At 47.2% G+C, this 23,213-nt stretch overlaps 1 long non-coding RNA gene across 1 annotated transcript; it reads right to left on the bottom strand.

The window, feature by feature from the left end:
• Nucleotides 1-551: 551 nt before the first annotated feature.
• On the bottom strand, nt 552-20,250 carry LOC102019237. The gene is made up of 3 exons (XR_259450.2): nt 19,398-20,250; nt 19,161-19,226; nt 552-655 (listed from the first exon to the last, which is right to left on the bottom strand). It is a non-coding gene; the product is annotated as an uncharacterized LOC102019237 (long non-coding RNA).
• Nucleotides 20,251-23,213: the final 2,963 nt, after the last annotated feature.

Here is a 23,213-nt window from a genome sequence, read left to right on the forward strand (position 1 = left end):
CAAACGGAATAGTTTTGTTGGGGTCAGTGTTGGGCTTGGCGGCTGGCAGATTGTGTAGTCAGCAGTCACCACAGCCAGGCCAGCCTAGTGAGTGAAAGTCCATGTTTCTGAGCCCATGCAAAAGCTCTGTCCCTGCAGCCCCACTCAATCTGTTCACAAGCCCAGTGACAGGGAGGCTGCAGTCTTTGCTGGCTGGTGTCACAGAGGAGGTTGCTGTATGCACTTGTTCATAAAAATCCTCCTCCCTAGAGGTCACCTTTTGCTGAGCATTCACATTGCTTACAAATATCTTCAGGTTCGCTTCCTGCCCAGAGAGGGTGGTCCGCACACCTTTTTCCTTCATTTAGCGTCACCAGTTTCTCAGTTGGGTTCCTCCCAAGTTCCTGGCCATGCAGCCAAACGGTTGTTGACAGCCCGTGAATCGGTCTATAATCACACATCTGACTATTTCGCTTTCAAAGTATGTGCACTGCCTGAAGCTCTGCCCACAGGGAAGATTTCCCTTCACCCTGCCCATCAGGGATGCCCCAGACAGCTGTAGTTGTCCACTTTCAAGGGGTGCCTGTGTACAGTGCAGTCTTCTGTACCCCAGGCCCAAGTCTTCTCTTCCTCTGTCGACCAATTATACGGAACTCCCAGAAGACATAGGTGCAGGCTGGAAGAGAGAACACAGTGTCACAGGAGTAGGAGCCATGGGCATTTTGACCCTTTGCCCTTAACCTGCTTATCCCTTCAGGACATGCCCAGATCTATCATGTCTAAGCTATCTTTATTTGGAGGTGGATGGCTGCTGTGCACCAACCTTACAGCTCGGTACATCAAATAACACCCTCAGTACAGCTATCTAAAGCCACGTCAGACAGCTCAGGTCCCAGGACACGTCCCGGCCCATAGCTAAGCATTAAATTTCTACTCAAGTCCAGCAGCAGGTGGAAACCTATTTCCCCAAAGGGAATAGTTTGCTTGCAGGTGGTGATAGGGCCTTGTTTCAAATTCCGCCGAGGGGCCTGAACCTCTAGGAGCCTACTACAGCCCCTAACGACACCCCTAGATACCAAGGCCTGATGGAGACCACTATGTAGCAGTTCTGAGCAGGACTTAATATTAACCAATTGGCTTTCCGTGTTTATTTGTGAGTCACTGGTCCCTACTGAGGGCTGTAATTGTGAGTGAAGCCATGAGCCTCAAAGGACAAGACAAGGTCACAGCTGAGGACTTTTGGCTCCAACCCCAATTAACTAAAAGGAGACAGCAGCTGCAGGCATCACACTCCTGTGGTGAAGGCTTTCCGGGAGATAACATAGTTCTCCTAAATTAACATACAGTATTATTTGGAGTTCTTAAAGGGATTCCCAAGTTCTGCACAGATTCCTGCATTTTCTTCAGTATCCCTCTTCTTTGTTTGAAATATGGGCCGCCAAGGGAAGTCAGGGTCTTAACCCAGAGAATCTCGAATTCTGTAAGAGAGGTGGACCCTCCTGGAGCCCTAAACTCATTTCAGTTGTTTCATTTATTTAAGCCTTCGCCGTCCACTCATTTGGGAGACTGCGGGCCTGATCAGCCCACAATAACTAAGGATTATTAACCTGATAAGGGCCTTTTCAAGGACCAATGGACTGCTGACCATATGGCCTAAGTGACAGCAGCCTGCACAGCAACCTTGGCCTGTCACAGAGCTTTGTGTCTTTCTGGGGTCAAGTAAGCAGCTTTTCAGGTCATGTGTAACTGGCTGGAACAAAACCCAAACAAGGAATACGTTTTCTCTAAAATCTAAAGAGGACCGAGAAAAACTGGACCCCACCAACTCTTCAACAGTGGGACCTCCGTTCATGAGCTTAATTCTTTCTGCAATTTTGTCACAAACAGAGCTGGACAAGAACCTGATCAAATTCAATGGTTAGGTTCAACATGGATCTAATGAGCAGAGTAGGCCCCCTTATCCAGGGGAAATACAATCCAAGCCCCGACCCAGCGAATGCCTAAAACCACAGATACTACTGAACCTTATCTATACATATATATATGACAAATTTTCACCTTTTCACCTGTGGGTTCCTTTTGTCATATCTGAATTGCTAGTGTCACGACCCTTGTGCTTTGGGCCATTATTAAGGTAAGGGCCACTTGTGCACATGCTCTTAGATAAAGTTGAAGAAGTCTGCTAAGTGACCAACGGGCAGGTAGCACACAGTGTAGATGTGCTGGACAGAGAAAGGATTCGCATCCAAGGTGAGATGGAATGGGACAGCACAAGAGTTCATCATACTACTCAGAATGGTGCACAATTTAAAAAGTGAGCCATTCCTGGAATTTTCCATTTAACATTTTCATACCATAGACTACAGGTAACTGAAACTGTAGGACCACTGTGCTCAGCTCACAGTGAGGTTATGAGAATGAAGTGAAGACACTTAAGGTGTTTAGAATCATGCCTACCATGGGAGGAGGGCTTGAGAGCATTATTATGATCACCATTATACTTATATTCAGGTACTTTTCATAACAGAACCTATCACCTCCTGGACTTCTACCTTGCATTAAGTATTATTTTCATAAACATCTAAAACTCTAGCTCTCAATATTTCTTTATGTTCATAAATGTAAAAGTCTTCAACCAATACGACAGATTTAACCCAGCAAGGTAATAAAAGGACACTGTAAGGATTCATAGCTACGTGGGGTTTATTCTGGAAATGCAAGGCTGATTCAACAATTCAAAATCAGTCAATGTAATTAACATGTTAATAAAGTGAAATGCATGATTATTTCAGAAGACTTGGGAAAGACATTTTTAACAATACAATATCTATTTGTGATTTTTAAAATATCTCTCAGTAAACTAGGAATAGAAGGAAACCTCCTTACTCTGATAAGGAGCATCTACAAAAGCACAGCAGCTAACATCAGATTCATGATAGAAGACTCGATTCTTCCCGCTAAAACTAGGGAAGGGTGAGGCCAGCAATGCCCTCTCCTCACAACCTCTTTTATCATATTGGAATTTGTGGTTGGTGCAAGGAACCAAAAGCTCTGAGGCTTACAGACAGGTGACATGCAACCACCCCTGCTTTCAGGCAGCACAGTCAGTCAAGGAAGTCCCAGGAAGGCAACACAGATGTTGCTGAAAATAAGAACTGATTTAGTAAGGCTGCAGGATACAGAGTCAGCAACCCTCAAAGCCTTATTTCTGACCACTGGTAACAAGCAGCTAGGCATTGATACTAAGTAAGCCACACCATTTTTGTAATAACACCAAAAATGATGAGCTGCTTAGGTATAACTAACAAAATTCTGCAAGCCTGTACATGGAACATTAAAGTACACTGATGAGCGAAATCAAGAGACCTCAGTTATGAGAGCTATGTTGTGTCCGCGGCTCAGCATGCTCACTGTTACTAGCACAGCGATTCTCTCCATAGTCCTGATTAAAACCCTAGCAGGCTTTTTTTTAATATCAACAAATTGCTGCCAGAAATCTCTATAGAAAGGCAAAGAGGGGCTGGGGATTTAGCTCAGCGGCAAAAGCGCCTGCCTGGCAAGCGCACGGTCGTGAGTTCGGTTCCCGGTACCGGAGAAAAACCAAAAAAAAAAAAAAAAGAAAGGCAAAGAAACTAGAATAGCCACAATAATTTTGAAAAAGAGCAAAATACAACCACCCGTAATATCAGAGTTCAAGATTTACTAATAAAACTACTACATCAAAACATTGTACAGTAAGTTCCCAACTTACAAATGAGTTCTGTTCCAGGAGGAAGTTGGTAAGTTGCATTTGTTTCTAAGTCTGATGAAGTGAGTCTCATACACCTTTGACACAAAGCATAAAAAACCAACACACACAAAAATATATTTAAATAAACTATTTTTACTTTTATGTTTACCTTACAATGGTGGTACAGAGAATGTTTGAATGTGAGGTCCATTCGTATTTGTGAAGGTCCACAATTTGAACATTCCTAAGTCAAGGACATATTGTATTGGCAAACAGACACATAAACCAATAAACCACAACGAAGAACCCAGAAATAGCCCTATATGAACACAGGCCACTGATTTCTGGCAAATTTCAAAGGCAGCTTAATAAAGAACAGAAGCAATGGTAAGCTGGAAAATGGGATGTTCATATGGCAAATAAAATTGATCTCGCCAGGCGTGGTGGTGCACATCTGCAATCTCAGCACTCAGGAGGCTGAGGCAGAAGGATTGCTGTGAGTTTGAGGCCAGCCTGGGCTATAAAGTGAGTTCAAGGTCAGCCTGAACTAGGGAGACCCTGTTTCAAACAGACAAAAATTAATTAATTAATTAATTTTAAAAATGAAATAAAATAGATCTGAACCTATATATCCTTTTTCTAAAAATTAATTCAAGGAGAAAATCCTTGCAACCTCAGGTTAGGCAAAGTTCTTAGAAATGACACAAAAAGCATGAGCTGGAAAAGGAAAAATTGATAAGATGGACTTCATCAAAATAAACACACTGTACAGGACACTATTAAAGAATAAAGAAGTAAGCCAAAGCTGGGGAGAGAAATACCTATAAATCATACATTTAATGGTGGACTTTGATGCAGAATATATAAGGAAACCTCAAAATTCAACAGTAAGAACACTTAATTAAAAATGGGAAAAAGATGCAGGCAGACATTGCATCAAAGATGACACACCTATATAAATAACAAGTACATTAGAAGGTAGGTGCCATGATTAGCCATTAGAGAAATGTGAATTAAAACTAGAATGAAATTCTAACACATACTGCTGTAGCCTGGATCCTGAATATCTCCAAAGGTCCATGTGCTAATGGCTTAGTCCCAGAGTGCTACAACTGAGAAGTGGAAGAATCTTTGAGAGGTGGAACCCAGGGGGAGGTCCTTAGGTAATTGGGGGTGTGCTACCTCAGGGGACTGTGGGACTCTAGGTAGCACACCCCCAATCCTCCCTTTGCTTTCTGGTCATGAGGTGAGTGATTTTGCACTTCCACATTTTCCCACCACCATGTTCTGCCTTACCATAGGTCTAAGTAATGGCACTGACCTACCATGGACTGACCTTTCCAAAACTGTGAGCTAAAATAACCCTTTTCTCTTTACAAGCTGAGTATCTTGGGCATTTGTTATAGTGATGGAAAGCTGACTGACATACATTCAAGTAGCTAATATTTAAATTTACAGAACTGGTAATCCCAAGAACTGACAACAATGCTAAGAAGCTTCCTGCCCCATTTGGTCAGAGTGTGAAATGGGATGAGCACCATGGGAAACAGTTTGGCACACACTTGTTTTATGACATAATTCCACTCCTAGTCATTTACTCAAGAAAAATGACATCTATCCACACCAAAACCTGTATGTAAGGTTTATAATGATGTTATTCATAATTGCCAGAAACTGGAAACAACTCAAAATGTCTTTCAACTTGTGAATAAGTAAACAAATCTATGTATCAGATAATAACTCAACATTGAAAAGCCGGAATTATTGATATTCACCAGCAGAGTGAGTCTCAAATGTTTTATGTTCAGGGAAGGATGTGGATGAATGATAAGTCTCTTTGATCCCATTTATATGATGATCTAAAAACCAAAGCTATAGGAATGGACAAAGGGTGGGTGGCCACCAGGGCTCAGAATTGGGGGGTTGAGTGAGAAGATTTGGGAGAAGGGACTTGGGAAGGGCTGAAACTCTTCAGTATCTTAAATGTGATTGTAGTGCCTTAGTCAAAACTTACATAACTTTTAAAAATTAAATACTAGTTTTTCTCAATTTAAATTTCCAATTTATTTTGTATCACTCACTCTTTTCCTCCTCCACCAAACTCTGTGCACACTTCACCCTTTCCATGTTACTCTTGCCCAAACACCACTTGCATCTTTATGCCTCTGATCTTCTGCTCAGATGAGCTCCTGAATTGAAATGCCTTCCTCCTTCACTGCCTCCCTAACCAATCACTAAAATCTCCAAGATGAAATTCCTACTCCTGGTCCTAATATTAGCTGTTTGCTATAGTGTTCCCTCACCCTCTGCCTTTTAGTCTGTGAGTGCTCTCTCCAAAAAAGTTAGACTCAAGTCTAATTTCTGGCACCAGTTCCATGATGGGGGGCAAGTCACTCTGTGCCTCTATTTCTCATCTTTAAAATGAAATAATAAGTGTACTATTTTGTAATGTTGTTGGGATAATGGAGATAAAACATGAAAACTACTCAGAAGAGCACAAAATGGAGTAACAAAACATGAACGTGATGATGATGGTGGTGAGGGTAATAATGGCAATGAAGGTGGTGGTTCTGGCAAGAATGGTGATGGTGATGGTGGTAAGGATGGTGATGATGGTCGTGGTGCTGGTGATGATGGTGATGGTGCGAATGGTGACAGTAATGATGGTGGTGATGATGGCGGTGATAGGGACGGTGATGGTGGTGATGATGCGTGGTGCTGGTGATGATGGTGATGGTGCGAATGGTGACAGTAATGATGGTGGTGATGATGGCGGTGATAGGGACGGTGATGGTGGTGATGATGGTGGTAATGATGACAGTGGTGATGATGGTGATGGTTGGTATGGTGATGAGAAGGTTGGTGGTGGTGGTAGTCACGATGAGAATGGAGATCACCATGGTGAAAAGAATGCCTCTACTGATGTCAGCTTTTTGGTTACTTTGGATTACATTTTGGGGAGATGCCCTTCTTCTCCTGGTGCACTTGACTCTTTGCACCACGTGTGTGTCAGCAATGCACATACAAGGAAAGCTCAGCTGATGAGTGCTGCCAAGCCTGCCTTGCTGCCTAGGTGTCCAAGACTTTAGTTTAAGGGATGGAAGAAGGAAAGAGAGAGGTGTGATGGGGCCACACACACACCAGGACTTGCAGCCATGGCAAAGAGGGAGGCAACAAGGAGCCCTGAGGAGGATGTCAATCAGGTGAACAGCATGATGGGACTGGAGCCATAGTGTGTGGAGGGATTGAAGGAGGCAGGCGTGAAAGTGAAGCCTCAGGTCAGGGTTCATGTCCATCATCCAGGTGAGGAGGGGCTCTGGGGCTGAGGTATTAGCAGCCCAGTAAAGAGGTAGAAAAACTTTGAGACACATTTGAGAGATAGATTTGATAGAGTTTGAGATGGCTGCATATTAACTGTGACAGCATGGGAGAATGATGGACAGAGGAAGCTGTCTTAGAGGAAAAGCAGACTTCAGCTCCCGGAACGTGATAGTACCTATTTCCCAGGCGGTGGAGGCTTGCAGGGGAAGTGGGTGGGAGCAGGACCGGGAGTTTGGGCTGAATGTGCTGGGTTTGTGAAGTTGGAAATGGCCATTGTGCACATCAGGTCTCCACACTGGTTTGAGTCTAAATCCCAGTTACCAAGTCCAGAGCGCTTTCTCTCAAGTGTTTATTTCCCATCCCCTTCTTCCCACAGCCGACCCCGTGTCCACAACCTGTGCCATGAGTGCAGTCTCATGGTGGAGAGCTCTCATCATCTCCGAGGCTCAGTTTTCATGTTGGCACAGAGCACCCCATACCCACTCCACACTCTAAGAGGAAACGCAGCGCTCACTTCTCTCCCTCACCCCAGAGGCTGGCAGGTGGTAGATGCTCAAGGAATGGCAGCCACGTTGTCCGAGTCTCCATTTTGGTGTCTCACTTTTAGCTGGGGACAAACGCTTAGCATAGGACCTGATACATAGCCATCACTGTATAACAATTGAGTACTGCCACCAACAACTGGTACCGTGTTATGGTTAAAAGCATGGCTGTTAGAGAACTGAGATCCCATTTCACCGCCTTCCCACTGATTAGGTATTTGGTAAGTTCCTTCATCTCTGTCTCTCAGCCTCTTCACTGGTAAAACAGATTTAATAATAATACCCACTTTCATGGTGCAGTGGGCAGAATAACAGCTAACCAAGAATTTCCATGTAATCCCCAGGACCCAGGAATATGTTAAGTTACACAGCAAAAGGAAGTTGATTATTAATCAGTTGACCTTAAAATAGGGAGCTCATCTTGATTATCTAGTGGGCCCAACATAGCGCAAGCAGAAGCAGAAGACATAACAGGAGAGCAGCGTCAGAGGGAGAGGTGAGTGCATAAGAGAGCAGTGTTACTGGCTTTAAAGATAGCTGAGTGGCCAGGAACCAAGCAAGGTTTCTTTCCTGTAAGAGCCGCGAAGCCCAAGGAATGATTCCCTTCCAGCACATCTAGAAAGAGATGCAGCCCTGATGACAGTTGGATTTTACTAAGACCCCTGCTGGAGTTTTCATCCCCAGAACTAAAAGACAATTGTATTTGTGCTGTTTTAAGCTACTAAATTGTGGTCACAACCTAATAGCTTAATAATATAAAGTTCTCAAAATCCTACTGGGCACTAGATAAGAGTTCAGTAACCTTATTGTACAGTGGTGCTGAGATTGGTGATTGCCACTTCTCCATTACCAGTTCTACTGTTCTTGTTTATTTCTGTATCAAGTCACAGACTCAAAGCTCTATCTCCAACACTCAGGATGCTGGACATTAGATACGAAATGGAAAATAATAGTCTCCAGCCCTAAGGGGCTCGCAATCCACAGGCAGAGCCAGGCTTGTAAACAGCTAATTATGCTACAAACAGGAGCTCTAACAAGAAAGTCCAAGGACTTAGCTTTTGGTGCTCCTGTCTCCTATCCCCTAGAAACACTGTGAAAGAAGGTGCGTTGGCTGAATTAGGATTAATCCCACTTGTTTTATCCAAAATATGAAGCAAAAGACAGTTTGTGTGGTTTCTGGTAAGATATTTGTTTCTCATGGGTTCTGGTGCTATGTGGGGGAGCTAGAGAGATGAAAACTCGGAGCTGAAATCCAAGCTCAGTGAGAACCTGAAACTTGTTCCAACAAGTGCTTTCCAGAGGGTCAGGGGAGCTGAGGATCTGGCAAAGTGTGTCAGGAGCCAGCAGATCTACATCCCACACTCTATTTCACATGTTTATTTTGAAGCTCCGTTGTGCCTTCTTCTCCCCAAATGAGGTATAAATACGTAAGTAAAACCAGAAGCCAGGGCTATGGACAGCAGCGGTGCAGACAGCAAAGGTTGAGAGGGAAGAGAGATAAGGTGGAAATGAGCCTCTGCTCCATGCTTGATGGTGTCTTGAGCTCTCTTTGGGTGAGCAGGATTGGCCAATGTGCACGCACGGATACCCACGCACCTATGCACAGATACTTACACACCCATGCACACATACCTACACACCCATACATTCCTCCACACACCTGGCCTCACCCTGCATCTCCTCCCATGTCTCTACTGTTTCCAGCCTAATGGGGGAGAAAAGGCAAAGCCAAAGTGGAGGATGCCTCCCAGCTATTTGTGTTCATTCATCCACTCAAGCAGCATTCATTAAGCAAGCCCCAGGTCATGGCAGGAAGAGTACTGTCCAAGCACTAGAGACAAGACCGCAGCTGCCTGGAAGAGAATTCCATGTGACCGGAAGCAAGCAAGAGAGGCACTGATCACACCCAGAGGCCAGGGCTAAGACTGCACTGAGCGCTCTGCCACAGAGAAGGATGAACTTGAGTGGTCTGTAGGAAAATGGATGTGTCTTGAGACCATAATGGGAAGTGAAATAAGTCAGACACATGGACTTAGATATCTCATGGCTTCTCTTAGATGAGAAATTCAAAGTATAAATAAATGAAAGAGCACAATAAAAGGAAAGGAAGATAATAGGAAATGGGGAGATGAATGTTTTGCAAATGGGAAGGCGACTAAGAGATGGAGGGGGCATAAAAAGAATAAAGAGGTATCGAGCACATGTACCAACTCCCTGTTACATGATGAATGTGATCATAACATACTGCAAAGATGAACTAAAAACTTAAAATTAAAAAACCAAAAAAGATTGCAGTGACACAGGAGCTCCCCAAGGACTCGACTTTGGCCCACCTTTGGAGGACGAGAGGAGCTGGTAGCTGGGTGTGCCCCTCACAAGCAGAGAAGCCCGTACCAGAAAGCAAAGCAAGGTGAAGCCCGGGGCTGACCCCCTCTGGTCCATCCCTAAACTCCACCCATGAGTTCACAGCTTCTTGTACTAATTTCCTAGACTGCGCTATGCACAACAGACCTTAATCCTAAAGCCAGCATGGGCTGCGGAGTGGATGACCTGGAAGCAGGTGAACCACAGCGGGCCAGGCTAATGCCTCCCACTGCGCGTGCGGCTGGAGGGAGGGAAGGAGCCAGGGCTCTGGAGGTGGACCAGGCTGGGCATGAGTCCCAGCTCCACCACAGAACAGCCGTGCAGCTTTGGGCCAGTTGTCTTTGCTTTCTGGGTCTCTGTTTCCTCATCTATAAAGTGGGAAACTCAGGAGCCTCGTGAACAGAAAGAAAATTATAATGGCCACAGAGGTGGTGGGAATTCTGCATTCACTTTCGGCAAATGCTAAGTAAGAACATCCATGCACCATTTAGGATCCAGAGTCACAGGGAACGGACTGATTTCAGGTTCCATTTTCACTTCCAAGGCATCTTTCTCGACTCCAGCCTCCATCGCTTTCCAGAATTGCACGAGGGGGCTACATGCTCCGGACGACCCCTTCAAAGGCCTTCACCAGCCCTTGGTAAATCCCTGTGAAAGCCAGCCTGGCTTTCCCAGAGCAGAGCTGTGGTCAGTCACGAGCCACTTTGCACCCAGTGGTGCAAAGCGTGTTGCCCAGTTGGCTCCTGTCCTAGCTCAGCCCCTGGCTAGAGATGCCATGCAGGGTTGCCCAGTGTCCTACCCGTACATAAAGAAGTCGAACTATACGGTCTCACAGCCTTCTTCCCAACCTGGAGCTCCCACCCACCACTGAAACAGGAGGAGGCAGAGGCTGGCCAGCCACAAGTCTCCTCCTCACAGAGTTCAAAGTCCGAGGGAAGATGAGAAACAAGTGCACAGGGATGAAACCACAGCACAGGGCCGAGCGTGCTCAGTGCAAAACGGAAAGGAGGCCCAAGAATGCAGTGTCTCCGCTGGGTTTAGAGAAGATCACCATGAGACAGAGTGGCCAGGGAGAGCTTCCAGCAAGAGGTGGACTCTAGATCCTATTCTGTAGATCTAAGAGAAGGGCGGTGGGGCTTTAGACACATTCCCAACAAGCAAGCTATTTTTGTTCATTCAATTAATGCACGCTGAGCACCTATTTCTGCCCCTCTTCTGGGAAAACATGAAAACCTCCACGCTGTCTGTAAGTCTTCTGAACAAACACCAGGCTTCCTGCTGAAGAGATCAAAATCTCATTCCATTATATTCCTATATTGACTTCAGTAATGTGGCCTCTTTCTCCACAACCCCTTCCCTGCCTCCCAAAATTGCTGCTTACTTCCAGTGTGATACACAGCAGTGTGTATGGAAGAAGGACCTATTTCTTGCTCTTTATTCTCAGAATCTAGCAACACACATGGGAGTCACACACTTGAGGAGAGAGCAAAAGAAAATACAACGGAGTGCACAGTGTCCTTGATCCTGCAACCCCTGCCCCAGGAAGCAAATTCAAGCTTTAGTCATTTATCATTTTCCCCTTCTTTTCTAAGAGACATTTGAATGTTTCCGTTGACTTCCTGGAAGCTATTACATCGGTCAGGATAGTCTGTTGGGTAAGGATTTATGAAATGGAGCAAAGATGTTTTCACTGGAGAGAAAGTTATTAAGAAGTCAAGGAAAGAAAAAGGCCCAACAGATGAGAAGAAGATGAAGAGTCACAGGGCTTAGAGCCTGTGACTTAGTCTTAGTCACAGAGTTTTTGGTAGAAATCTGAGCATTAGCATTCAAGCAAACAAAGGAGGGTTGAAGATAGATGTGTGAAGTTTGAGAAATTAAAAGTGATAGAAATGGTGAAAGAAAAGTTGAAGAAACATTACTGAGGCTGATAAGTTGGATCTCCTGTAATGTTCCTCAAGAGATCCCAGTAGAATTCAGTGGCTTTTACAAAGAATTTGTTGTTAAACGGTGGCTCATTCATTGTGACATGGTGCAAAGGCCAAACCACGGGGCCCCTGATGTATCTCTGGGTAACAAACGTTTAGAGTCAGTGCATGAACAAGAAACTGTCCAGTGCTCATTCCGAACTGTTAGGGAAGCAGCGTTTAAGACCAGCTACCTGCCACAGTGTCAGCAATGGCATGAACTATTGTCTACAAGCACTTAGCACAGGTCTTGATATTTAGGAAACGCTTAATCAGTGTTAGCTCTTGTTCATCTATAAGTGATTGTCCCTGTTATCCGGCCACAGTCTACATGAACACAGGGCCCTATCAGTTTCTTGAGCTTCCTGCTCACTAGTTAGCCACAACCCGGTCCCCTACACCAGTATGAAGCATTCTTCTAGGTCTGTGGCAAACCTCACTTTTTTCTAAGTATCTTAGTAAAAAAAACCAGAAAAACACATTTCATTCTAAGGCACATCACCAGGATCTGATGCTTTCTGTCAGATTTTATCCATCTTGCTTCTCCCAGAGAATGAAAACCCCTTTAACAGTGAGAGAATCACACTTCTGAGGATCACCCCCAGCCCCCCAGCAGCCCCGCTGAGCACACACTGGCCTTAGAATGCCTTTGGTCAAGTGGAATGGACAGAATTTGGGTGAGTCATTCTGTATACATTTGCCTTTCATGTTAATATCTGTCTCTTGGCTCCAGCTCATCCTCCTATCCTACAGTCAAAACCAGGAATGACGAGACTGTCTACAGAAAGTTCTGAAATGTCACTCTAAGTGCACTGCATCTAAAACATCCTTAGCTGCACACATACTAGGCCAGCTTGTCTGTGTCCTCCAGAGCACCCCAGACACGGTGACTGATGTTCCAGAAAGAGCATAGAGTTAGGAGGTGGGAGATGCTGCCTCCTCACCTCTCGTCTACTGCGTCCTGGTTGCAGTGACCGGCAGGTTGCCTGCCAGCTTGGAGACCTACTTTTCTTAGCTGCCAAATGAGAAGGATAAAAATGCCTGCCACATAGCCTTGTTGGTCAAACTAAAAGATGCAAGGTGTGGGGGAATTCTCTGAGATGGCAAATGTAGTGATTTAGCTCTTGTTCCTGTTACCGCATTCAAGAGTCTACCAGGACACTGAACCTGTGGTCGGCCTGATTACCATTCACCCGGAGAGATTCTGACACTAAAGAAATAAAAAGGATGGAGGACGAGGGGGAATCAGGTGGAAGAGGAGCAGCTGGTGATGAAGAAAGAAAAATCTAATCTTTTGCTAATACCAAGCTCCCCAGCCCCACGCTTAGGAGCACACAAGCAAACAGGGAAGAAGGTGACCGGGCACCAGCTGGGGACCTTGCGAACAAAAGAGTTAACAATGCTGCTTTCAGCTGCTCTGCAACCACCAGGGCTCAAGCCTCGGCTGCTGGGACAAAGGATCCAGGGTCCTGCTTAGAGACCCAGCCTCAAGGTCAAAGGTCAACTCATCAGTATGAAGTGAGCAGAAAGGAGCCTGCTGCTTAGGATCTTTCTTTGTTTTGAATTAATTAGTCTGTTGTTCACTCATCAGAGCAGTACAGAAATCTTTTCTGCGATTCTTTCAAAAGCCAGCTCCTCCACATAAACCCACACTAGTGAAAACAAAATAAAACCTGTGGTTCTGGCTCAGTGCCTCCCTCACATGGTCAAACAGGCCTTTGAAGGACTCTTTTTTCAAAAACAATGTGTTTATTGAGTGACTACAATTCATTCAACAAACATGTCACGGGTGTCTACTGTGCCTCTGTTCCTGTGCTTGGTGTTAGAGACACGGAGATGAATAAGCCCAGAGCTGGAATTCAAAAGTTCAGCGAGAGAGGTCAGAGGTCAACATGGACCAAGATGGCACCTGGCAGAAATGCGAATGACCGCGGAAGACATCTGGGGTGAGGGGCTCAGGCAGCCTGGAGAGGAAGAGAACAAGTCTTCAGGGCAGGCACGGGTGGGGTTTCTCACAGTGACATCATCTCATGGTGACATTATTATCTCATGTGCCTTTAAGGGCTGAACAACTTGGACATGCATTCGTGCTCATTTATTACAATAGTAGCAAAGGACTGCAGACTGTCTGGGGGTGCTGGGCACTGCCCTTAGCACCACCCCAGCTGACTCAGGTGAGAGGATGCTCAGAGCAGGCGGTCAGAGCGGGAGCTGAAGTAGGATGGGAAGGGAGAGGCAGAGACCCCAGAACAGACTCACAAAATGCGCCTGTGGTTTTTAGAGCCCGGGGAGGCGGGCAGAGCTGGAATCTGGAGAGCGTGTGCCCCATCCTTTGTGACTCTGTGTCCACGCTGCAGCCCTGCCCTCGGGTGCACTTTTGTGGCTCTGAGGGCAGGATCTGGGCTTTAGATAATAATTGCATAGATTTGCTCAGTAAACACAGGGTAACCATAGGATAATTATATGTTCTTATGGAGATGGGGTTGGTAATTACCTTCAGTGGCCCCAAAGTATTATTTAACACATATTCTGGTTTATAAGACAGAAATAATGATGAATCTGCTTGGTAATTACACAGCATTTACCCACTACATATCCTGCCAGTAGCTGGTACTTAGCCCGTCATTAGGGGCTAGCCGTTGCTTTGGTAAATAAGGAGTTCTTCTTATTATTGGCCTCTAGGCATATAAAGCATTATTAAAACACCATTAGTGACATTTTTCCAAAGGGTAAATACACACATCTGTATGAGAAGCCAACTTTCCTTCGGCTAAGTGCTTTATTTCTACCTTTCTGACAGGCACCAATCCTGACCTGAGCGTCGGCCCACTCTGAGCTCTCCTTGATGAGCAGATGAAGTGAGACCCGCCCTGGCACAGGGATAGCAGGAGTCACCACTGTTTTCAAGGTGAGGATGGTTCTTCAACTCACTAAGTGCCGTGCTCTGTGTAGCAGGGGCGCCAGGCCTGGCTCCACCACCCTGAAGTGGGCTAGGTCAGCAGATTGGGCGCCAGGGTTAGCCACAGCCTCTGGCTGGTCCTATGTGCAGCCTCCCTCAAGGTCCTCCGAGGGCAGGGCCTCAGAGCCCCACAGTGGGTCGGAGACTCTGGGATAAGGGGTATTCGGGGTACACACAGAAAGGAGCACATGCACATCAGATCCTGGATGAGGGCGAGGCAAGCACAGAACTGGCCTCTTTGTCCTTGACAAGGGGCCGCGGGAAAGCGGCCCGTTAGTCCAGAAGGCAGTAATTTGGGGGGGCACGGCTTAGCTCTAACTGCTGTTGGCTCGGCCCCTTGCATCAGAAGCAATCAACTCTTTGTAATCAATAAGGAACCCAAGGAGAGCAGCCAGCCGTTACGGCTGGTGGGCAGGACAGGGAGCGGCCGGCGGCACGGACAGAGCCCTCGTTAGCATTCCTCCCCACCTCGCCCAGCCCATTTCAATACCAAACATGAACTCATTCCAAAGCCCAGTGCCAAGGCAGAAGGCCAGTCCCAGTGGCCTGTTTCTTCTGTAATGAACTCCAGCAGTCTGACTGGCTTGAGAAACGACTTGGGTTGGATAGAAGTGAGGGGGGAGTTGTTGGGAGGAGCTCAGGGTTGAAGTCAGAAGGCCTGGGTTCAAATCCCAGCCTCTTTACCTGCCATGTGATCTTCGTAGTCACCACTGTGAGTTCTGCTCCCTCACTGGTAAAACTGTTAGCTCAGAAATTGTACCTATCTTGTCCCTGAAGTCCCTGTACCCAGCCCAATGCCTGCCACCTTCTAAGTCTCTAATCAGCATCTTAAATTAAGACGAGGGACTTTGTCATATAATTAACGTGCATGAATCCACCCATTACACATGGTGAAAAGCAGAGAGAACAAAATAATAATGTCCAATAACAATTTAAATAGTACAGAAGATTTTGCTTGATGATGCATGCAATATATTCATCTGTCCCTGGAATGATACCAAAGCTAAGGTATCCACCTGTGAAAATCTTGCAGTGACAAATGCATATACAGTTATATTTTAATACTGCATAGAAGAATACGTGCTCTCACTAAATAATGTGCAATATGTTACCATATCCATTCTAAATATATCAAAAGTAGAACTTCTTTGTTGATTTGTCTGAAAAGCTTTGATTCACTTTTGATCAGGAAAAAGGACCAATCTTTTTGCCTAATCATAAATTGGAACCTGCAGGACTATTTTAGGGACTTCATCTACTGACGACACAACGTAACATGAAGTGACCCCTGCTGTCCCCTAGGGTTGTGTGCTGAAAGAATAAATAGTCCCTGAAAGAGCCCTGACATTTCCATCTTCAAGGCAGGAAGGCGTCACAGGAGAGATAATGTTCAAGTCTGGGCGTGTTAGCGTTTGTCTAAGTGTGGCTGAACCATGTTTCATGGTATCATGTTGGTGCATTGAAAAGAAAAAGGTTTATCTCTGGATTTTAAAGAGTATTCTGGGTATATGGAAGGATTACTTTTTAAATGCCACTTTGTAAGTTATTTATAGGAGTTTCCAAGGAAATTTCCAATTTTACCCAATTTTTGGCCTTACGCTCGCCTTGAGCAGCTCGCCGTGCGGCATTTGAGCTCTTTCTCAAGGTCATTTCCGGAGAACTGGAACATAGGTGCTGCAAACCCAAAGCACTTGACAGAAATAGCTGTTATCCTGTTCAGTGCCCTTTCTGTGCAGCTACTTCTGTTGGTCAAAGCTGAGAGACTTGATTACATGCAGACCTCTCGGCTCCCAGCTCAAGTGCTGGCCTCTACATGACAGTTTAACCGGACAAAAACTTGTCAAGTAATTAGTAGGCAGCGAGCAGAGTGCTAGCCATGCTGTGTGGAGTAAGAGACGTGTAAGGCACAGCACACTGGCCACCAACACCAACAAGTGTCCTGCCAAACCAAAGTATGGTGGATCTTGATGTTCTGCCTGACATAGGTGATAAATCCCATACTCAACTGTGAAGTGCTACAAAAGTGAGAGAGAGAAGCACGATTGGGCTTCCCTGGAAAGCCTGCAAGGTCAGAGTTGTAGAATGAATTTGATCTTGAGAGCCTGATTGTGACTGTTGACATTCCCTGTCCCACGCCCACTCACCTTATCTCATAAGATTCTGATTTTCTTTGGAGAAAGACTACTTTCCCGGGGATTGCTGTGAACATGTGACCCAAGCCCAAGAAATAATGGTTGTCCACCCCTGACCCCTGTGATTAGCTTACACATGAGCTCATATGTGTTCCAAGATGGCTGATACCCAGGACCACAGACTAGGAAAGGAGCAATCTCCTTCTAGAGAAAGGATGCTAGGGCCAGCCCACCTGGTACCTGCCTGAAACTGGAGCCAACATAGAAAGAAAACAGAGTCTAGAGCTGGAGAAATAGGCTAACGCCAAGTCCCGGAAAAAGTCATTTGAACTCTTGAATCCAGCTACACCTAACTTCAAAATCAAATAGTCCTAGATTTTAAGTTACAGAGCTCAATAATTTTTAACTCAGTAGTTTCTTGCTTAAAGCCAGTTGGAGTTGAAATTCTCTCAGTTGCAGTGGGAAGAGTCCTAACAAAATAGACAGCCGTTCAAGGGTGGTGACTGAACAGACATGAAGAACGAATGGCAAAAGAAAAGACTTGGAGGCAGGAATCTGAGTCTTTAGGGTCTCAATCATAGACATCAGGAACCATGGAGAATAAGGAGGAGAGCACATTACCAAACCACCAAGAGCTAGAGAGAGGGATTTGGACTTAAACTTGAACTTCTGAGAACCGCAGTGCAGAGTTGCGAGCGGGGAAGTGCTTGTCTAGACTCCTCTAGGCATCTCCTGAACTGGCTGGTTGCTGTTCTCTGGTGCAGGGAAACCCCCATCACAGCCAGATGCTGCACATCTGTGGTCAGCATTCTTCCTGTAAAGAATCACAGGGATTCTTCTCCGGCGAGCCTCACATTCTCCTCGGCTGCGGTCAGGAGGGGTGCCACGCTCCTCCAGCGAGCTTCAGCTGACAGCCTGCTCTGGGGCACGTCTTTCAGGGAAGCTGATTCATCTCCTCTGCCGGCTGGCTTTGGGGGATGCACACCTGTGTCCCAGAATGACTTCAGAGGGAGAGGAGACAAAGACTGTGTCAGGCACCAGCTGCCTCTGCAGACCGCAGGGCTGACACAGGGCTGCCATGCCTGATGGGCAGTTGGCCCCTGGGAACCCTAGCAGGGGGCTCTTCCTCGGAGTTCTGTCCCAACAGACAGCTTGGGTTGGGGGAGTCTGACATCTGGGCCCGACTGTATCCCTTACTTCTCCCCTGCGCTGTCCACACACTGCATTCCTCAAGCACTGCCAAATGCAAGCTGCACAAAGATGCTTTGATGGGAAAGGAGCAAAGAGGGTGGAGGTGCAGACACATCATGCCCACATGTGATGGGTGAGAATTCACCTCTGCGTGCTCAGCGGGAGGAAGCAAGAATAAGTAAAGGAAGGGAAAGATGAAAAGTGAGCAAAGACTTGACCCCCCACCCCACTAAGGGCAGATGCCCAGGACAGCATGTAAGAAGGTGCCCATGAGTCTGTGCTTCGCGCATGTCCATGATCCCGCGGCCTCTCGTGCTGCGCAGCTCACCTTGCTGAGCATGTGGGTTAGAACGACAGAGCTGGCTGCAGGAGCAAACAATGCCAGCATTCAAGTGGAACAGCACACAACAGGCTGATTATTTGCTCAGCGTCACAACGTGACATGAATCCGGAGGCTCTCCTTGGTGGCCATCCTCTAAGCAGTAACCCAAGAACCAATGTCTTCAATTTGTGACCCTGCAGAAGTAGCATCCCCAGCTACTTGGGTGTATTCAGAGCCTTACCGCCTGTGCGAGAGGGGGAAGCAGGGCTCAGTGCATCCCCAAGCAAAGATCTCTGCAAACTCCCTGGAACCGGGGGGCTGGGGGGCTGGCAGAGCTGTCCTGAGTTTCCAGGCAGGTGGATTCCACAGGAGTGACAGTGCTACCACATACACAGATCACTTAGCTATTGTCACACATAAGGCCCCAGTAGACGGCAAAGGTTTCCAATTCTTCATTAAGAATAAATATGTAGTATGGGTGATCAGAGTCCTGCCATGGGGGCTTGACACAAGTTGCTGCATCTGCCTGACCTTGATTACATCTTCTACAAGAATGAGCATAATCAGATGGTCCCCCAGAATGAGGGCTTGGCAGGAGCAAGAGTTTCTGTGACTCTTATAATTAAAAGTAAACACAAAATGATAGTAATGCTTACCTGACGGGGTTGTTAGGAGAAAAAAGTTCATGTCAACAAAAATGGGTTGAGGCAGCATGACAGGTTCTGGAGAGACAAACATGAATACGATACTGTATTACTTATCTGATGTCCCAGAGCTGGGAGCCTTAAGACAACAACAATTTTATTTTCCGCAGTGCTGTGGTTTGCCCAGGTGGTTCTGCTGGTTTTGCCCGGGCTCCCTCACACAGCTGCGTGGTTGTGGACCAGACTCACCTGGGACAGCTGGGAAGCTGTGTTCCATGAGAGCAAGCCGCAGGGCACAAACACTCACGGAAGCTCAGTGCACCCTGTTTCCAAAGTCCCATGGGCCAAAGCATGTCTCATGACCAAGTCCAGAGTCCATATGGAAGGAGCTCACAGAAGATGACGAATACCAGGAGGAGGGTTCCTTGGGAGCCATCATTAGAACAACTGGTCACAAGATCTTACTTATCCTGTAGGAGGCTTCTGTGAAACGTTCACCTTGCTCCACTGGACTGTCCACCCCCCAGAGCTACCTTCCTTGGTACATCCTGAGGAACCATTTCTAGAACTTCCTGGTGAGCTCAGACTGTACTGTGTAGGTCTGACTTTCCACTCTGAGGACCAGGAATCATTAGATCCATCTAACGTTAGATCATTCCTATCCACATTCCATTGTCCAGAATCCAGTCATGTGGCCAAAGTACAGCTGTAAAGGAGGTTGCTAAACACAATCTTCCAGCAAAACCTGGAAGTGGGGAGGGGCCCAGTCCTCATAGACTCTTGATGATATTTCTGCCTCCTCAGTGGTCCTGGTGCTCTAGGAAGTTCCCAGAAGGCTGCTGCTTTGCCTTTTGGTATGGCCATGTAGTAACCATGGAAATGGTGGGGAGTCTCGGGTGGGCCCACTGGCCAGGCTGGAATAAAGCAAGTTCAGGAGCAGCCAGACATTGTACCAAGGTCTCAAAGTCCTGGACATGTGCCATTCAAATGAACACGTACGGTCCCAGCCAGCAGGCACACTTCCACTCACCTTCTGGGAGGACAATATGGAGAACAATCGTTGTTGCTATCTTAATGCTTTAAAGTATTAGAACATAAAGCCTTTCCATTCTTTCATAGATTCCCTAGAAGAAATAGAATGTGGATAACATTAAGGGGTTTGACCCAGCTGGCCAGGGATAATGAGAGATCAAACAAATAGCAGAGTCAAGTGCTTTTTAAAAGACAGCCAGGGAAGACTTCCTGGGAGAGGTGAGCCTCATGAGATGGGCAGACACCGGGTAAGGAGCTTGGGGGCGTTTCAGGGACAGACACTTGGGCTTAATTTGTCACCTTCCTTTCTCCTTCCATGTTCTCTGTGTAGCATCATGGTTCCTTACTATGTGGCCGCTTCTCAGTAATAATCTGCCTGGGAGTCTGAATGCCCATCATTCCCCTGGTCCACAGTGACCACCCAGCCAGGCCTACCATTATCACTGCAGGCCAGGGCATGGGGGTGAGCTCATTTCATGAGAAACTATCGAGACCATTTTCAAAGGTTCCACAGCAGTGATTCATATCCCGCCTTCAGTGTGGCCACCTGGTACTTTTCCGCCGGTGTGAAAGACAGAGTCGAACATATCAGAACTCACTGTGGGAGGTAAGGGTAAAGACAGTCCTGTCAAGTTTTTGTTCCAGTCACATTTATATGACTGTGGAGCTCATAGCTCAAAACATTTAAGGTCATTGCCTTGGGATGGGCATCAGCCAGACTTTCTCCAGCTGTGTTGCCATGACTGCCTAGGTGTCCTAGATTGATTCAGAAAACTTACCTGCTATGGTCATTTTGCCTTTGGGGAAGAGCCCAAAGTCACAGAGTGCCAAATCTCACGGTACCTTTTGATCACATCATGCATAATGCTCCACTTACCTCTCTCTCCTCCTGTAGTCCTATCTTCTTTCTATCCATGTGTAGCTTATTGACACAGAGCAACAAAACTAGAAACCAACAGGCTGATGTACAGAGCTGCTGCAGAGTAAACAGGAATTTGCTGCTTGTTGACCTCAAGGTGGATCTGTCTACTGGAAGCTTGAAGGGTTTTAATGAATTCTTGAAAATTAGCAGTGACTGCCCATGGCTTTGAACTGTCTCTAAGACAGAAATTGCTCACATGGCTGTTCCGTCCATGAGCAGGTGAACCTGCATCTTGAGCTGCCACACCAAGCTTTCCAGTTCACAGGTCACGGAGAAACCAGCAAGCTAAGAGATTCTCAGGCTTCCGGCTCGTGGGCCAAGATCCTAGGAGCCAGCACCCGCCCACCCTTGGAAATCTGCAGCCTGGGACAGAGCCCAAGCTGCCCAACGATGTCTAGCAGGTCCAGCAGCCGCGCCTTAAGCTGCTCACTGTGGGAGGTCAGCTTCCTTCTTCCCTAAGAATCCAACATTTGATTTCCCTTATAAGATCCAGCTGTTTCCTGCAGGCGCCTACTGAGATGTGAGCCCCACTGGCCTTGGAGACCCCACCTCAGACCACAGTCCAAGATGTGGCTCAGGGACAAGTCTGTCCCCTTTCCTTCTACCCCTTCCAGGGCTACAGAGAGGCTCTGATGGCCCAGCTGTCCTCATCCTGTGGCCTGGGCCCTGGTGATATTTCAAGCTGCTTCTCCCAGCCGATGGAAGGTGGGGGGCCCCGGGTAGAAGCTCCCATGGAACACTGACCCAAGGGTTACCTCCGTTGTCCTTGGCCCCTGGCCCACCCGCAACTTTCCCAGCAATCTCACCACTGCCGCACCTTAAAACCACCCAGCAAGTGAAGTGGGGAGCCCTCTGGTCCTCCCCTGAAACCAGAGCTTGGGGAAGCCGACAGTGAGCCATGACTCAGTGTTTATCGGAGGCATCTCATGTGTGCATCTCATGTGTGCAACTGTGGGGGAAGGTTGATGAGCCCGGGACACTCAGGCTGGAAGGAGCTGCTCCCAAGGGAGGAGGACACAAGCGGGAGGAGGCCCTGGGCGTGAGGCAAGGACAGTCAAGGGACGCCAGCGGGCCATGCTCCAGATCCACCAGGACACTTCGGCGTTCCAAGAGGCTCTTCCCTGTGAACTCCTAGAAGCGACCACAAAAATTGCAAGGTCTCCGAGGGCCCAGTGTGTGACAGAAGCTGGACAGAGAGGGAATGCTGGCCACCCAGGATCCCACCAAACCCCCACCTGGATGCCTGGGGGCAGCCAGGGGTGACACCCACATCTTGGCCACTCCAGAGGAAGAAACATCTGCTCCTCCTCGTCAGAGCCTCTCTCCCCGCTCCAACCCCCTGGCCCCAGGCCGTGCCCTCCACCTGTACCTTCTCTCGCACGGAGCCGGGACTCAGCAAGTCATAAATAATGATGAAATAAAGACTACTCAGTGGATGCTGATCATCCAGTAAATCAGGCTAATTAGACATCCCCCTGCTCTGACCAAAGGGAGCAGTCACAGCAGGAACAGCTGTTCCCTGCTGGTCCAGCAACAGGGGCATGCGCTTGAGCAATCTCAGCCACAGACCCACCAGGACTACTGTCTCCTAGCACTCAGAGAAGTCAAGCTGTTCTTGCCCAGCTTGGCCTTTTATCTCCCAGCCTCTAATTTTCAAGCCACATCTGCCCTTATGCTTCATAGGAGGACAGGGGTGCTTGACGCTAGTCATTGAAATGTCTCTCAGGCACACGCCACTGATTCAGACTGACACGGGAGAGACAGAGTGACTCAGGCGGAGAGTCCCATCACTACGGCTCTGGCCTTGGAAGGACAGGTCTGCCTCTCTGTCACAGCAGGAGAGAAGGTCCTTGCGCGCCTTGCTTTGTGACACCACAGCTCACCCTCATCGGACATTATTGTGCACGTTTGACAGGCAAGCTCTGTTAGAAGGGAGCCCTTGACCTTCAGCGCCATGTTCTTGGGGTCAGGACAGTGCCTGGCAGATAGCAGGTGATCAGCGAGTATTTATCCGGCGGGTAGATGGGTGCTGAGTGAACCTCCGATCAGATCAGTCATGGAATGGCCAGTGGAAGGCTCACTGTAGGAACACCATGGCCACAGGCAATGTG

Source organism: Chinchilla lanigera, unplaced genomic scaffold (genome assembly GCF_000276665.1).
Source record: "Chinchilla lanigera isolate Chin_1 unplaced genomic scaffold, ChiLan1.0 scaffold00004, whole genome shotgun sequence".
NCBI classification, from domain to species: domain Eukaryota; kingdom Metazoa; phylum Chordata; class Mammalia; order Rodentia; family Chinchillidae; genus Chinchilla; species Chinchilla lanigera.